We start from the raw sequence: 17378 nt of genomic DNA, 5'->3' as shown, positions 1-17378 counted from the left end.
CCTTTAAGTACATTATGACAAATCTTACTGTCAAGAAAGTGGAAGAACAATGTCCTCCTCAAACTTCTGTGTCAGACTCTGAGGTCAACAGGCACTGAACAATACAGACAGAGAAACAGTGAGTAGAGCAGTCAGGTCTACATGGATGCTCAGTTTTATTCAGGACATCTCAATATTGGAACAACAGATTCCAGGTCTGAATATGAAGTGATGCATAGAAACTATTATCATAATGCTCTCTGGCGCTGCTGGCGAAGAGCAAAAACTGCTTTTCTCCTCACAGAAGCTGCTATTTATCCTTGTTTTGTTTTTTTGATAGCTTTAATTAACAAGGCCTTGTTAACATCCATATGTTCCTTAACATTCTGTTAGTGTAATTATACCCACACAAGTTAGATGTCTGGTTAAGGATCTGAGCTGGTAACATTAAAGTTGCAGGTGAGGTTGACAAGATCGTCTATCGCCATCATACCCTTGATCAAGGCTCTGGGTAACTAAATTCCAGTATGGTTTTTGAAAATATATAAAAATTTATATAATAAAAATATCACAATATTACTGTTATTACTGTATTTTTATCAACCCCAAATTTGAATGGTAGTGTATAAAATAAATGATGGATAAATATATGTTCCAAGTACTGTGCGATGCATGACTGTTTGAAACTATTCTCCTGTAAGATTAGATAAACTACTAACAGTCTGTCTGGTAACATATGCACATACTGTATGCTGTGCTTGCAGGTCTGTGTGCGCTGTGTGTTGCTGTCAGCGAGGCCGCTCAACGCCCAGAAGTGTACAAAGAGGTTCCTGTACCGTGTTCTCCTCACAATAGGTGATCCTGTGTGGCGGATCTTCCCTTTCAGGTGACTTAAGATTATGGTGTCCATCTGTTCAGCAAAAGCTTGATCACTCTGTCATCTACCGCTAGGTAAATAAGATGACAGCCAATTAGACCCGAAAACACACTCCCCTGCCTGGCCTGGGTTGTGTTCATAATTAAAGAAGCATACTAGGGAAACAACGGCCAATTTATTTTAGGACACTTGGCACTGGAGGAGCACCACCCGCAGAAAAGAAATGCGTTGATCAATACTGCCGCTTTCTCTTAGAGCAATGACATATTATATAAAAGGAAACTTCATCAAAAAGTAAATGTAGCTAGAAACCTTCAATTGGACGAGGCATCAGCTGGTTTCTCTGAAGCCAGGAAAAAAAAGTATGAACAAAAATAAAAATTCCATGGATGTTTAAGGCACATAGCTACAATTGTGAACTCAGGTGTGTCATGGTTGCAGTGATTTGTACCTTTGGCATAAGTAAGTGCGCCATGTGGTGAACATCCACTCTTTGAGGACAGCACGGGGGAAATGTGTATGAATTTAAGCTGCAAAATAATCAGATCTCTATTTGTGGCATTTCAACAGATCTATACAGTCTATCTATCTATCCATCTATCTATCTATCTATCTATCTATCTATCTATCTATCTAAAGATAGACATCAAACAAAGAATGAAGACAGACAGACAGACAGACAGACAGACAGAACAAATAGATAGACAGAGAGAGAGAGAGAGAGAGAGATAGATAGATAGATGGACAGATAAATATGAATTTAACTTTTTATTTAGTTTAATTCATCATATATAATAAAATCTATTAAATCAAGTTGAGATATTGAACCAATGTCTCCCAAAACTGAAGCACACAACTATACCCTCTTACACTTGTACATAAAGTAATATTTTTTTTAAGTCATTTTTTTTTGTTAGATAATTGGTCACGTATTATCACATCTTATTGTAAGCCAACACTACCACTGGTGCCCCTCAAAAAAGAAAAAAGGTGCATGACACTAACAGTCCCAAGTAATTTGACACAATGCTGGAGGGAAAACTGTGTTAAAAAGAGCGTTGTGCCTTTGTTGTGGGTTCAGGCGCTCCCTGGGGCTGTAGAGCAGGAAGTGACAGCAGACGAGGGAGCTCGTGGCTAATGAGGGGAGAAATGTTTGTCCTTGCTCTGTACCCATCTGTGTGAACCTTTCGGTTCTTTCCAAATCTTACACAATCCATAGCCTCCAAGACGGCACACCAGATCCACAGATTATGATGTCCGTCTGCCTACCTCTCTGTCCATTGTCACAGTTCGCTGTGCTGTCCAGAGAGATATATGACCGACCGGTTTTTGGTCTCAGGGCACATGACTCTAATTCCAGGGTGCAAGGGGAAATCACTGTAATTTTCCTGCTCAGTCACAGAATCATGAAGTCCCTGCGACCGTGTCCATTCCTCTGGCTATGACACACTTGTTCGGCTGCCAATAAAGCTGGAAATAATGAATTGTAGAACTGCCAGGGCAGAGGAACATAACTGCTGTGTGGCCTCCTCTTCTTATAAAACTGCATGTGAGGAAAATTGCCACTGCCCCATTGAGTTTAATTCTCAAATGCTGTTTAGGAAGTTAAAAACCAGATAAAATTTGAGATATTTAATATGGTATATATAAAATATCTCACTGCCTTTCTAGATAACATTTAAAACCATGTGGATCTTGTTTAAGTGATCAAAAGCTTAACATTGAGTGTACTTTCTCCCATATTGGGCTGACTGGTGTGATGGTATATGCAGTTTTGTTTTGTTTTTGAATCAATATTTCAATCTGAAGAAATATTTACTGAATTAGTGAATGAATTTGAACATATCTTTTTCTTTTTTAATGGATTCAGAAGACTAAAGTTACTAAGTTACTAGGATTTATCAAACGAGATAAATACAAAGTTCTGTCATGAAACTGTAGATGGCACAGGCTGATAGGGCCTTAACTCAATCTGCTTGCAATAACATCATTCTCTATAGGGCACAGCTGATTGGTTAGTTGCTGAATGAATTAAATGAACTCATGCTTTTACATTTTTAGGAGTTTAATTAATTTGTGTCAGGAATCAGTGTCAGAAATTAAGGGGTGTCTGAGGAAAATATGCAACCAAAAATAATGAGTTAAATGAGTTCCTTTGTTTTTGTTCATTTAATTTTTGGGGTAAATGGTAACACATTTCTAATCTAATTATTAAGCATTTGTGTTAATTAATGGATTGTATCCTAGTATCCGACATAAAAGAATACATTACATTTATTTTATGTGATTAAAACATGTGCCCGCAAAAAGAGAAAATCAATTTCAAGGAGCAAATATTAGCGCCTAATGGAAAAAATGTTTTCTGGTTGAGACAACAAGAATAATTTTTGTTAGCATTAGCTGAAACTAGGTGGGGGATTAGAGTAAATGTTCAATGAAAGGTAATTGTATGTGTTTTTAACTCAAATTATAAAAAAGGTAAACGCATTTTCCATTGTCCAAAATTTAATTAAATTGAGACTAAGATTTATTTTTAAGTGAAGATGAAGAGCCAAAAATCCACCTTTATAAAGCACAAGGAATTAAAGCACAAGGAAATGGTCTTTGAAGTTTTAATCAAAGGATGATAATCATGACATTCCAAGAAAATGTTCCTCTTGGAATAGCCATGTGTTAATTGATCCACAGTGTTGAAATCCTACCCCACCTTTGTACAAAACACACGACATGGTGACATCTCTGACACCCGTTGCTGTTGAACATCTTGGCGTTTTCTTCTTAGCGCTAAATAACACACGGGTGTTCAACCCTCGTCTGTCACCATAAAAGAGAGTTAAAAAATAAACGCCTGACTTGGGAATAGCGTTTAAAACAATAACCATCTTGTCAAGCCCTGGTTTCCATGTACGTTGTTTTAAACGTGACTAACGCAATCGTAGGCCAGTGGTTGTAATGAATGTATATTTCTGTAGACCGTAACCCTGAACTCTCCCTGGGGGAAGAGGACAATCATCTTAATGAGCGCCTGCTGCACGTCCACCTCCACCAAGAGAAGTGAGAAAAAGAGATAGAGCAGATGGCGAAGGAGAGAAATAGAGATGGGAGAAATCTGTGAATAACCTCCCAGCAGTACTTGGTCTTATCCTCCGTAATACACCTAGATTCAGCCTCCACCGTGGGAGCTGCAGAGGTGGCGTACAGCATGGGAATGACGCCGCTATTGCCCAAAGAAAATATATACGATATCAGAACAAACCAGGCTGCTTTAAGTGTGTGTTCAGTCTTGGCAGGTTTGGTTTGATTGAAACAAACTCTGGTGCGGTTGCTCTGTTAGTGCAGTTTGTTTGAATAAGTGTGAACGCTGACATCCGAATCCTGGTGCGCACCAAACGGCTTCCAAAATAGACATCTAAACTAACCAAAAACAGGATGTGATGTCACAATATGTGACCCAAAAAAGGACAACGCTCAAGCATACCTGGTTTTTCTTATCATATAGGAGCTACGTTAGCCCATTACAGTTCGGTACAGGCATCAGAACCACCGTCCTTGCAGCAGATCTTCATTTCCTGGCTCTGTTTTGACTCCTTTACACATTTTATAAGCTCTTTGTGAGTTCTCAGTTGGTAAAAATACCATTATATGTACACATACGACGAACATGTTTAGCCCAGCACACAGCATTGTTTTGGATGATCGGTGAGTTCCGCCGCAAAATATACGTCATAAAAGTCGGGGTTTTTTTTGTATATTAAGGTTCAGTGTTAAAAATGACACCGAATCATTTTCTTAATTTCATCATTTTCTTTTTTTGGTCTGGACCAAAAGAACTAGAACCTTTTAATTTGTAGGTAAATATTTCTTTAAGAATATATTTTTTGCACACCCTTATATACACCCTTGCTTTGGTGAATAAATGGTCGTATTGGAGCTTTATGTAACAAAATTAAGCCGTTATCATTACAAAAAAAAAAAAACTGGCTTCAGAGCACAGCGGGTTATTTTGAGGAGTCCTCAGGCCTCGGGACTGTTCACCGGCTCCCATGTGGGACTTTTCCAATAGCCGCGGGCCCTTTCCTGTTCTCTGCTCCACTGCTTGAGTTAAGCCACAAAACACATCTAATCAAGAGTGAAAAGTTGGTAGGGACATTTTCGAATCATTCACTGCGCACATGCACACAGGAATTCCCAATTTTCTACTTTATCTAGGCTTGTTAAAGATTTTTCTTGCCAGTTTGTATCTGACAGCTGAGAAACTGAAATGTAAATATCTGCATTTTGCTGAAATCAACATTTTACCGTGTTATTCTAACAAGCTGTTTCGATTTTGCTCCCCTAAGGATGTCACGAGACAAACAAATTATAAAAAGAAAAGATATACAGTTGCTTAGGTTCAGATTTGCTGCACTGACCAACAGAAAGGTGTTTGAAAGTGTCCAACAGAAAGGGGTTTGAAAGTGACTTCTGTGTGAACTGTGTTTCATAAATCAATACACTTTTGACAATAGAAAACCAAAAATTTGCTGTTGTGACCACATCTTAGTTGTCAATTTAATTTTAAAAGGGAAACAAAGTACTTTTATTATGTGGAAGAAACATGACATTCAATACTTATATTGCAATCACGCACACAACTGTGTTCACTAGAAATATTGTTCATATTTATCTGATTGGATAAAGCCAATCAGCTTGAATCCATGTTGAGCCATGTTTGAATCCATTAGCATATATTGCGTGCATACATGTAACCGCATGCTAATTGAATTACACTGTGTCTAGAACCCATTATAATCAGTGATGTTGTCTACACTGAATGCAGCGCGATGTGACGACACAACAAATCCCTGACAGTAAACTGATGGCTCGTTATATTTATGACGTATACTCCAAGCACTCGTGATACTTCTCATAGGAAGGACAAATGGATTTGCAACAGTCGATTTGTCGCATCCAGTGTAGACAGCTACTAGCTTTTGCGGCGTGATGCGACACATCAATGGTCATGCCCGGTGTAGACACTGTCTTATATGTATATAATATGATATGCCAGCAGCCATATCACCCTGTAGACCAAGACTGGTTGCCCACTAAAGCTAAGCAGGGCTGAGCCTGGTCAGTACCTGGATGGGAGACCTCCTTTGAAAACTAGGTTGCTGTTGGGAGTGGTGTTTGTGAGGCCAGCAGGGGGTGCTCACCCTGTGGTCTGTGCTGTAACAAGCACCGTCCTTTGGATGAGACGTTAAACCGAGGTCTCTGTGGTCATTAAAAAAAAGAGTAGGGGTGTAACCCCGGCATCCTGGCCAAATTTGCCCATTGGCCTCTGTCCATAATGGCCTCCTAATCATCCCCATATACTGTTAGGCTTCATCCCTCTGTCTCCTCTCCACCAATAAGCTAGTGTGTGCTGGGCGTTCTGGCACAATACGGCTGCCGTCGCTTCATCCAGGTGGATGCTGCTCATTGGTGGTTGTTGAGGAGATTCCCCCTTCTAAGCACTTTGAGTGCAGAGAAAATTTAACAAATTATTAATATTTATTATTATATGAATTGCTACTTTGCTTAGCATTTGTAAAAAACAACCACCATGCACGTCAACTCCCCTTTAAAGGGTTAGTTCACCCAAAAATTAAAATTCTGTCAGTAATCACTCACCCTCATGTTGTTCCAACCCCGTAAGACTTTCGTTCATAAGGAACACAAATTAGTCTCTTGGACTATATTTTAACGTTGTCTTTACTAACTTTTCTGGGCCGGCAAGTTTCGATCCCATAGAAGCCTATGGAGGAGTGAGCCAGCTCTCAGATTTAATCAAAAATATCTTAATTTGTGTTCCGAAGATGAACGAAAGTCTTACGGGGTTGGAACAACATGAGAGTGAGTGATTACTGACAGAATTTTCATTTTTAGGAGAACTAACCCTTTAACCAGGGTAAAATCACTGTAATAATGTCCTCTCATTGCTTATTGTTTTAATTTTATCCCTTGAACATACAGTAATCGCTACATTTCTTCCCACTCAGATTGATCAAAAGAACTGGAATTGTTAAACAGAACATAGTATTGCTGCTGTTTGCTGTTGTTTTTATGGAGGGCACCGTGATGTTCTGGCATGGCTAGAGCCTCTCTTAGCGACATGAAAATAAATAATGAAATCGATGAGGGCCGATCGATAGGCAGTTGAATTAGAAACTTGGCTGACAGCAGAAGTTTCCCCAGCCTCGCTGGCCACACTGTTTCCATCAAACTTTGTTCCTGCTACTTGACACTGAAGCTGTAGGAGCAAACACGGGCCAGAAATTTGAAGTGAGACCAGAATGCAAGGCAGGGAATAGCGAGGACGATATGTCTGGGAGGGAGAGCGAGTTACACAGGGGAAGATCCATCTGTTGACGTAACCTTTGCTTCTGCAATATCACCTATCTCAGCACAAGTGCTTGACCTGTATATATATCTCGATGTCAGGCTGTCAACGTGAAACATGAAAAGCCTCCAAATCACTCATCGGAGAGTTCAAATGCAGTTTAGGTTGTTTGAAGAAGTGACTGCTTGTGGTTACGCATGTCAGAAGCCAACAAAGGCAAATCAATATGCATTTGCTAGAGTGCGGTAGGGTTTTATTGAGGGATCTGCATCTGTGATTGAGACGTGTCATTATACATTCAACACACGGACTCAACTTCTTCGTTTGACTTAAAGGAATCCCTTTCATTGATTTAAAGGGATAGTTCATCCAAAAAATTAAGATACTGTCATAATTATTTCACCTTATGCCAATCCAAACCAGTATGACTTTCTTTATTCTATGGAAAATATAAGGAGGAAATTTTTTTTTCCATATAATAACTGTCACCATAACACCATAAAAGTAGTCCTAGTCCATATGGCTGACGTGGTTTGTTCCAGGTTTTTGTGAATTAAATCTGTGTGTAAAAAAAAAACATTTAAATTATTATATATTCTGAAAACAAAGAATAAGTCAGTATGCATCTCAAATAAATGTGTCACAGCAATTAAATAAAATACTACATTTTAAATGTTAATTTTATAAATATATTAATTATCTATTAAATAAAAAACGATGAAATTATTAGCATTTTTAGAGATTAACTTTGTGCGCATTAGATGATGGCAAATGTAAAAGTAAAAATTAAAATTAGGGTAATCAGCAATTAACTATATCTTATATTGCCAGATATACAGTATACTATAATGTGAGTTGATCGCCTGTCTTGGGTTTGAGATCTTAAGAAGTTGCCTGGATCATTTAGTTTTCATGCAAATTATCATTTAAATGTTAGTCTGTCCATCACACATCTACTATATGAAGACTTGGAAAACATGTGGACAAGATTTATGGTACTTGCACTGTTTTTTAGGCTGTGGTTGTTGTATGGAAAAATATTATATATAATTTGTTATACCAAAAAGAGATTGGTACTCGCAAACATATGGAAGAAACCGTATATCTTGATAGGATCTAACGAAAGATCAAATTCAGGATACCTTACACTGCCTGGTCTTATGTGACTAAGAAGATCTTGTTCAGTTTGTCTGTTACAGAACAAGGATCTGTGATCTGTGATTAAAATGTTTTAGTTTAAGCCAGCATATTTTATACACAGGCAGGTTGCAAAGTCTTTATCTGTAGTTTCTTATCATTTGGTGTGGCTTCTTAGAAGAAAGGAAGAATATGATCTTGTGTATATGACCAGGGCTTTAAGAAGCTTAAAGTATTGTTTCAATGCGTCTTTTAAAAATCTTCTTCATCCGCAATTTCTCTCTGGCACATCTGGTGCAACACTGGTTGCAAGTATGGAAGCACGCACAAATAAGCCCACACACGTAAACGTATAATACACATGAAGGGACAAACAGATAATGCTCAATGTGGAAGTCAGATTGGAAGTCATCAAGTTCAATCATTCGATTTAAAACATTCACCTGAAAAAACATTGCATTAAAGTTTAATTTTATTGCGTTTGGACCAACAATACTGTGCCTCGAGAGCGTATCTATGGTAATGTATGCATGGCAACAGTTGCCTGGAGCTACAAGGCCTAAGAATAACTCAGTTTGGAGCAAGGGCCACAGTAAATCATTCACAAGAACCTTTGCAACTTTGTTAATGAATTTCCTCAGACAGGGATTGTATCAAATTAAATGAAACCCCCCTCAATATACATAATGATTATTTTATGAAGGAATTAATAACACAATTATGATGAATTAACCACTGCTCATGTCACATTACAAGTAAAATGAGGTGATATTTAATTAACGTGCAGCGTTATTTGAATCACAGCATGTACTAAAAAGCAAATAAGAAGAAAGAGACTGCTCTTGCAAGAGAAGAATTTGTTGACTTCACAGACCAAAAAAAAGTTGCCAGCCACCGCCAGATTTTTTTTGATTTTGACAAATATTTCATGGCCCCCAATATATTGTGTTGTATGAATATCTGAACATGCAATGTATCAAAATAAAGAACAGAGCTTAATGCATTCTTTTTTATCAACACTTGAATTACGGTAAGTTTCATAAAAAAGCAACATTTTGAGCAAAAAGCTGAAGAAAAACTTCCAGATCGGATTCAGAACGATGATCAAAACATAAATGGAGTAGATCGAGTCCATCAACACCCACTAAGCTTGCACAGTCCAATAACTCGTCCTGGGTCAACATTTCATTCAGTAACATTAGACAGTTTTGATTTATATGCTGTTTAATGTTGATGATTGGATGCATTTATGTTTATCACTTGTTCCTGCTTCTTCTTCGCCTGCGTTTTGATCAGGAGACTCAGTACTCTTTCAGAAAGTCTGTAATAGTGCCCCCTACCGTATAACACAGAAAGCTGGAAATTTCTGTCAATGGCGGGGAAAGAGTTCAGATCTTGCCAATGTTTCCTTACTTCCCTGTATCCTAACAGTTACTTCTTCAGCTTATGCTAGAAACTTTAGTTTAGGGTACATTTACACTACAACGATGTACTAAAAACGTTTTTCATGTGCAGACAACAACGTTGTCTAAACGATCCCTGTTCACACGGATCCGCGAAATTATTAAAAGCCCTGTTTTATGCATGTCAAGCCAGTAGTTGGCAATGTCACTTTTCAGGCCTTTTCATGTGTTTTCAGGCCCCGAAAACGCCGTTGTCATGTAAATGAATGTCCAAAATGCATAAAAAGTTTTCCATTTTTAATTGATATCGGTGTTGTGTAAATGGCCCCTGAAATAGACCATGCACTGGAAGTATGTGGTCCCATTGAACATAATTAAAGTGTGCTCTGGCGGTAACAAACCTCAGAGGGGCGATAAGAGTTACCTTCAAATGTCAGTGCCATTAAATCATTATGTTCTCATATAGCTATAAAAATCAATAGAAAGCTTTAATCAAAGTGTGTCCATTTGAGCTTCTGTTTATGATTATTGATGTGCTCTATGTATGTGTATTGATCAATGTTTATATGTAAGTAAAAGCCTAAATTAATTCTGTTCATTATATCAAGTGATCATGTCTTTCTTTTGCAATGTCTTTATGAACTTTTTGGTTTTGGTTAAAAACCAACCTGAACTTTCATCTCTCAGGTTTCATTAGAAAATATCTTCATTTGTGTTTCAAAGATGAACGAAAGTCGTATGGTTTTGGAATGACATGAGTGTGAGTAAATGCTGACAGAATTGAAATTTTTGGGTGAATTAACCCTTTAATCAAGAAAATGCTAATTAAAGTCTTATAAACTTATAACGTTAAGGTAACGTTATCAAATGATATTACAAAAACTAAAAACGATCAAATGAAACATTTCTTCATTTGAAAATGCATATTTGTGGTACATTATGAATCGTGGCCTGACACATTTCCGAATGCAACTTCAGACATTTTTATTTTTTAGCTAGAAACATTTATGCTTATTGCAAATTCTTCAAGAACTGGCTTGAAGATGCTTTGAAAGCATTCTCTTGAAAAAGTTTATTTGGATTTGCCATATTGTTCCCAGCAAATTCTATTAATAAAACACAGGATACCCATACTTTGGTTTCAGAACCATCAAAAACTGCTATCTCTTATATACTGTGAAGACTTTATGAAGTCAGTAATCGAATGCTGAGCTGCAGAGGTCTAGTGGAGACTCCCAAAACACATTCTGCAGTGCTGCAGTTAAAGTTCAATGTAAATTCAAGGTTTTATGATCCTTACCACATCCTCTCTCACTCAACTTTATTGTGTCATTCAGTAGTTGAAGATCTAATGGTGCAAACCTCACATCCGCCACAGTGGTGGGCCTCGTTCTGTTCACTGGGGCGCTTTTGAACCGCAGTGCAGTGATGCCTTTGAATCCCCCTTCTGATTTAACTACCTCATCTTTCACACAGCGGGTCCGGTCGAGCAGGGTGACCCAGGGCACCTGTGCTGCTATCAATAGCTTTGTGTCTTTGCCGCAGAACACTCTCACCTGGGAGCGGCAATTAAAGGTGTATTAGTTCAGAACCGTGACCCTTCAACCTCGAAGTCACGCCACCCAAAGACAACAGGGTGTTTTCTTTACTCCTGTAATTCCCTAGCACCGCTCACTCTTTCCAAAACTTGCATCAAAACTTAGGGCCCTATTTTAACTATATAAGCGCATGGTCTAAAGCACATGGCGCAAGTGCACTTAGGGTGTGTCCGAATCCACTTTTGCTAATTTAACGACGGGAAAAATGGTCGGCGCTCCCGGCGCATGGTCTAAAAGGGTTGTCTCTATTCTCTTAATGAGTAATGGGTGTGTTTTGGGCATAACGTGCAATAAAGCAATCAGAGTCTCATGTCCCATTCCCTACAAAAGCCAGTTGCGCTCGCGCCATGGCGGATTCGCTATTGGCGGAAAAACTGAACGGTTCTCTAGCGAGGAAACGGATCTGCTTGTGCGCGAGGTTAAAGAGAGGGACAAGCTGGATTCCACCATATCAATATTATGTACACAATAATAATCTTTTACATTGTAATCCTTTTATTTTTTATATTTGTGTGCTGCTGCGCGTCCCTGTGTGTGTAATAAGCAGTATACACATGTTGTGGACCCGTCTATAGGCACACATTACTAACATGCTCTTTAAGTAAATTAAAAATACTATACTATACTTTCTATACGCCTGACCAAACAATATAATGATGTTGGTTTAGGTTTGAGCTTTTGTTCTTCATGGCCATAATTTAAGTGATTTTTGTGTGTGCTTTTGTTTTAGACTATAAATCTAGAGTTGAACAGCAAGATCATTAACTTGAAAGGCTGTATCCAACTTTCGTGTTCTGTTGTTTTATAAGCATAAACAGAAAGTCCAGTTACAGACCATTGAAACTGTCAAAGACCATAAGTTACAGCTGAATGCCGACTATATTTAGAAGTGAACAAAAACCTGTGCTAGGGGGAAAGCTTGCATGATCCTGAGTGAATACTTATTGACTAAGCTGTTTTATTATTTAGGATGAAAGTAGTTCATTTTGATCTCAGTGGGCTTTGCTGTTCAAAAAAAAAAATGAAAAAAATAGGGTAGTCTATGAATAGATCATTAAAAGTAGGTGACAGTTTTCCCGAGCTTTTGGTATTTTCCTCAGACCAATCTATAATGGGATCAGAAACACCTCTGTGAAACTTTTAATAGCATCACTTCTTGTTAGGAATGGGTGTTTTAGTCATTTTGTATGTGGTACTCAACAGATAAATTAATTGGCCGTCATATTGCTTCTTGCTGTTTCTTAGCTTTATCTTTTGCCACATTTCATTCTAAAAATAGTTATCTTATATAAATCCTTCCCCCCCAAAAAAAAAGCTCTCAAAACACCCCCTACACCCTGTTCCATTCAATTGCGCTCTTCTAGCTGTTAGAAAGCAATAACGTGTCCTGTGCGAACACCCCCAATCCTCTCCAGAGTGCCGAGCGTGGCCCGGGACAGAAAGTGACCGTGAAGCGGTGTTGACGGAAATTGCTGTCTCATAAATCAGACTGCAAGGTACTGTTGAAAATGTTTTGAAGTTGAAATAAGTCGTGCAACTATTTTTTTTTTTTTTTATATGATTGATCACTTCTGAGTACTTCAGTACTTTGGTACCTGTTCACTCATCTTGCCTATAATCAACCCAAGATCAACAGATCAAGCCAAAGACAAAAACAAGCTGCTTGTCACTTTTATCAATGGCCCTCATATGCAAATACAGCCTTGTTTAATATTAGCTGACGATTTCATTATAGAAGCTCTTGGTTTCAGATCTGTTTATCTAGGATTTGAGAGGCTAGCTCCCGGTCATACATCACCTCACATTGTTTACGCAAGGAGGCATTGTGAGCCTATACTTCATCTGTCCCCAGACAGCTGTGTGGCATGTTCCACTGAGCCGTTCCCAACTTAGCAGCCTCACAGCACTTTTTGCGGATGTCGCCTTAGTAGAACGAATGCCAGAGCAAGGTTATTATAGTTTTTTATTTTATTTTAATATAATTTTATATTTTAGTTTTGTTAAATGAATGAATGCTGAAATAAAACATAAACATTAGATGAAAAACTAAATGAAAAAGGTTCCCTTGGCAGCTAACTAAAAAAAAATTAAGTTGAAGAACTAAAATTACTAAAACAAAAATAGAAATAAATTAAAGGCATAATATGTAAGATTTTTGCATTGAAAGTCCAAAAACCACTAGCATTGTTATATATTTTGTTCACTTGTGTACTTACATTATCCCAAATGTTTCCAACAATGTTTAAATCCAGAGAAATTCGCAATTTTAACCAGTGTAACGTCCCTCCTCATTGCGTCACCTGTCAATGGCGTCATGTCTGTGTTATCCTCGGTTTCTGTTTTTACTGCTGTAGAAACCATGGTAACAATGAGTCTCATGAAAAAATCCAAAAGTAGTAGTTGTATTGTCTACTGTATCTAGCCACTCTGTTGTTGTTTCGCACAGTCGTCATGGACCACAATTATTCGTTCTCGTTTGCAGCAGGTTCTGCCGCCAAAGATAACTCCAAGAAACGTAAACGTACGTGTGAATCAAATGACCCAAGAAGAGTTTTGGACAAGAGGAGAAATAAAACGCGAATGGAATTTCATAACACTGTTTAACAAGTCTTGATTAGCAGGTTTATGGCAGTGTAATTAAATGCAGTATGTATTTTTAATTTTTTTTGCAAATGCTGTGGGTATGTTCAAATGTGCATTTTAGTACGATTGTTTTGAACATGTAAAACTGCGTTGTGTAACCATACCATTTAAATCGAAAAATAAAGTGACATGTATGAGTAGTAATTTAGCATTAAACATTACGTTACTTGCGGCTAATTCATTAGATTGAAATAAAATCAAACGTAAAGGTTATAAAACTTTTTCATTATCACCTCATACATGAGCGTGTTTTGTGAATCCAGTCGGATTGATGATTGAGGTGAAGACGACAACTCCCATCATTCCACACTCCTTCACAGCATCATCAAGCTACGCCTTTGTTGTCTTTTTGAATATGCAACCTCTATTTCATCTAAAATTACATACTATGGCTTTAAAGCTAAATAGAAATATTAAAAAACTAATACAAATAACAATGCACATAACAAAATTATTCAAATGTAATCCAAAAATAGGGGAGTTGGGTAGTAGCTAATAAGTAGTGAAGCTAGTTCGTTAGCTTGACAGTAGCTCAGTTGCTTTTAAAACTGTAGCTTTTCTAGTAGCTAGCTTCTTTTTTTACAGCAGGTAGCGGTGTAGCGCGACCAAAGGCTATATTCCGTTTTGCGTTTTGACGAGAATGCAATGCATTGAAGTAGAGTAGCATCATCTATTGTTTCATTAGCATCTCGCGGCTTTACAGATCACTGAGAAGAGATTGTCTGATGATTATGTACAGGACGTACAGTAAAGGCTACACTTTTGTAGGCTATGTAGATCAAAAATTAAAACACTCTATGTGCCGAAGACTTCAAGCAGACACAGGTCTTAGCCTTTTTAAATGTATTGTTGTCCTGCTTATTGCACTCTATATCAAATGTCTATTTCTGATTTTATGATAGTTTAATCTGTCCTGCCAAAGAGTAATAATGAACCAGATCACTAACATTGCTTTGGCAAAGCATCTGTCAATCGAACAGAAAACAAAATCGCGGTATACTGTAGCTTAGTGCTCTTTCCACGCGGCAAAGGCTGTGATCTAATCTGTCCTCCCTGGGGCCCTAAACAAAATTCTGTTAAGGGGCCCTTATACCTGACCCATGAGCCATGTAAACCATTTGCCACTGCCACACAGACACACCTGACTCCCCAGTGCTCCCACAATAATTCTCCCTCCTTTAAGTACTAATGAAAATGTAATTCCTGAACATTCAGTACTTTCTTAATATATTAATTATTGATATCAAAAATGCATCCTGTGAATGAATTAAAGCTAAAATGGCTTGCCATAGCGTGTCACTGGGTTTTAAATGATAAAAGCAATACTTGATGGTTATTATTTACTGAGGGATGTGCATCCATATTGACCAGTATGTCCAGCCAATCAACATTTTAAATGCAATAGAGCCTATAAATCAATAGTCAATGTCAATACATTGCTTTCCATCTTGCTTTATTGCAGAGTTGTAACTAAACTGACCTGGAGACTAGATAATCATTGTCTTGTTTTAAAAGTATGTGCGCCTATAATGAGGAGAGCCATCACGCCCATTGTACTGGTCCCCACAGATGTTTTGCTGGAAAGTGCGCGTTTCATTTCGTGCACACGCATATGAACGCATGTTAACGCGCAACTCGGTTATCTTTTCTGAGCTACAGTTTAAACAAACACTGTTTTTTCCCCCATCTCTTTTCGTGACCAGAAGGATAGTTCCGCTTAATTTTCTCATTGATGTTGTAAACTTTGATTGACACGCTTTAACACGAGGGGGAGGCGGGGCCTTGAGTAATTTGCGGGGCCCTACGCAACTTCCTGTTAGGGCTGACCGGCTCTGGATCTAATAAAATAAATTGCGGCGGATTTCAGAACAAAGTGCACTATGTTTTACGCAAGCAGCCCATGATTCGCGTCTCAGAGCGGCTCTGTTCACAGTAAATGAGCTTCATCACTGCATGTGCTGTTTTCACATGCATTTTTGATGACTTCTGTGAACATATTGACTTGATGTTAAATTTTTTTAGCAATTTTGCACTTTGTCAGCCAGTTTGAGATATATATTTGAGTATTGTGTGTGTCTTTGGATATAGTTTACAAAATAAAACAATACTCTTTGAAATCATAATTGTATTGCATTATGTTGTTTTAACAGATAACGTGAAAGCCATCTGTAAATATTTCTATATTGTTTAGTGAATGGCGTTACTCAACCTGCATTGAAGGGGAGCAGAGAAGGGACTTGGCAGAGGAACTGCACGTCGACCCACGCCCACTTTCTCCTCTTCATTTGCATGCTCTCATGTGTGAATGCTTCACAGGGCCACAAATTAAATATTCATTCTGTAAAACCCTGGGTTATGTAACCATAGATGTGCAGCTTCAGAAAGATAACAAAATTAAACTAAAATAAATCCAAAAACACAATCCCATTTCCACTTTGGTCATACCTGTCAACTGCGAGACGATGGATAAAAGTGAACAACATTTAAAACAAAACATGGGTAATACCATATTTCCCACAATGCACTGCGGTCAAGCTCTGAGACATGTAGTGTGTGTACCCTGTGGGTCTGACTGCATTTTCATACCTACCACATATGCAGAGTGATTTGTCTATGACATGGATCGTCATGGTAACCGGCCACACTGGCCTCAGCTTCTGTCACTTAACCTCACTTCTTCAATCTGAATTGACCTGCATTAAAGCGATTGATCGCAATATTATCTCATCACATAACAATAGCAGGGCACAGCGTACCAGATGCAATTGATTTGACTGCATTACAAGGAAATCACTAGTACTTAATGAAGTGAGCATTCTGTCTCTCACAGGCACTTGTGCTGATCAGCAGCTCTGTCCAAGATTGCCCAAGAGTTTCATTACCTGAACGATCAGAAAGAGAGGCTGACATGTGCGCGTTGTGCACACGCTTACACCTATGTGTGAAAGGGGCTAATGAAACTCAATGGGGTCCAAAACAATGATCTTTCAAAAATCATTCCAATATGCTGATTTGTTGCTCAAGAAACATTTCTTATTATTATCAAAGTTGAAAACATTAGTATTGCTTAATATTTTTGTGGAAACTGACTAAATCTTTTCAGGATTCTCTGATGAATAGAAAGTTTAAAAGAATTTGCATTTGTTTGAAATCTTTTGTAACATTATTAGTATTTACTGTCATTTTTGATCAAATTAATGCATCCTTGCTGAATAAGCGCTTTTATTTCTTAAAAATAAGAGACATTTTTAGAGGTCTTTTCTCATAAAATATCGATATATATACAATTAATATGTAGTTAATTCAGTTAAATTGACTGACGACACTATTTCCTGACAGCCTTTTATTGAAAAGGTGGATTACTACGGGTATCATATTGA

General features: G+C 37.9%; 1 protein-coding gene and 1 long non-coding RNA gene across 3 annotated transcripts in view; one reads left to right on the top strand and one right to left on the bottom strand.

The window, feature by feature from the left end:
* LOC307154071 overlaps nt 1-16312 on the top strand; it is a 63718-nt gene extending 47406 nt beyond the window's left edge. Inside the window, exons 4-5 of the long non-coding RNA XR_013820265.1 lie at nt 744-865; nt 16190-16312. This is a non-coding gene — a long non-coding RNA (uncharacterized lncRNA). The remainder of the gene's footprint in view (nt 1-743; nt 866-16189) is intronic.
* Nucleotides 1-17378, bottom strand: part of kcnb2b (potassium voltage-gated channel subfamily B member 2b) — a gene marked incomplete at its 5' end in the record, with an annotated part of 99383 nt that overhangs the window by 42301 nt on the left and 39704 nt on the right. The window lies entirely within an intron of this gene.

This window comes from Squalius cephalus (assembly GCF_949319135.1).
Source record: "Squalius cephalus genome assembly, chromosome: 25".
In the NCBI taxonomy this organism is placed as follows: Eukaryota; Metazoa; Chordata; class Actinopteri; order Cypriniformes; family Leuciscidae; genus Squalius; species Squalius cephalus.
Note: the sequence above shows the minus strand (reverse complement) of the source record. Positions and strands in the feature narration are given on the sequence as shown.